Below are 1,142 nucleotides of genomic sequence, written 5' to 3'. Positions count from 1 at the left end.
TTTTAATGAATTAAATCTCTGATGAACCAGATTCTACAAAAACATCTATATTTAAAATTTTATACCTTCATCATTTGATGTATTTGCACTCATTGTGTCTACTTTTATTGTTCAATTTAGATGTGTGGCTTTGTTTCCTGTTCACATATTTTTTTCTTAGCTTTGCTTTAAAGTTCTTCTTTTGTGATTTGTACATCTGTGGGTTAGAATAAAGTTGAACTAAAGGCGGTATCTCTTCTTTAAACATATTTGAGGGAAATATTCCTCAGAGATCCAATAATTCTGTCTTTTTTATTTTTCAGCTGAGTTAACTTTAACAGATCATTATGTCATTAAAGTGACAACAGGATTTCATGATAAAGCCAGCACCATTTATTTATTTATTTTTTAATCTTCACTGATAAAAAAAAAAAGAACATGATATTTTTTAATACATAAAATGTTTTTAAAAATCGTTTCCACTCTCAGTCCCAGACCCATCATGGTCTCCATTTCACCCCAATATTATGCACCACTGCCCCCACCCTCTATGAGTTAACCCAAATATTAACCTGGTGCCAAAACCAGCAGTGACCCACCACCCATAGTTCTCCATATGATAGAGAAATGGTGCCCTCAGCTGTTCTCCACTTCCTCCACTACCACGGGGCTCCTGATGGAGGTGCTGAGGGAGCAGAGAGAGCACTGTTTGAACTACAGTAAAATGCTGCTCCCTTCAGCTTCAACATCAAAGGCAGACAATTACCAACAGCCTGCTGTAATGAGACCACACTGATCTGAAATCACGGGGACGTCTTGGTACAGCCCCCAGTCCCCCAACCTCCTCAACCACTGTGTTGTAATGAAAGACTCCAGTGGAATGCTCCGAGAAAGGCAACAGTAATCTAGTAATGTAGGTTTCTTTGGATGTAAACTAGTAGAGTGTGGAATCTTGCTAGAATCCAAAGCTGGCGACACAAGGCAGCATTCCTGCTGCCTGGAGAAAAACAAAGTACAGTACAGAGTGTAATTTATTCTGTTAGCTGCTCTGTTTTCTAACGCAGAGGTGGGGCCTGCACACAATACACCCACTGTCCTCATACATTTATCCATCCATCCATCCATTATCTTTACCCGTTTATTCCATTTTGGGTCACGGGGGT

The sequence above is a fragment of the Nematolebias whitei genome, chromosome 6 (genome assembly GCF_014905685.2).
Source record: "Nematolebias whitei isolate Nwh7 chromosome 6, NemWhi1, whole genome shotgun sequence".
Taxonomy (NCBI): Eukaryota; Metazoa; Chordata; class Actinopteri; order Cyprinodontiformes; family Rivulidae; genus Nematolebias; species Nematolebias whitei.
This window is presented reverse-complemented; position numbering follows the sequence as displayed.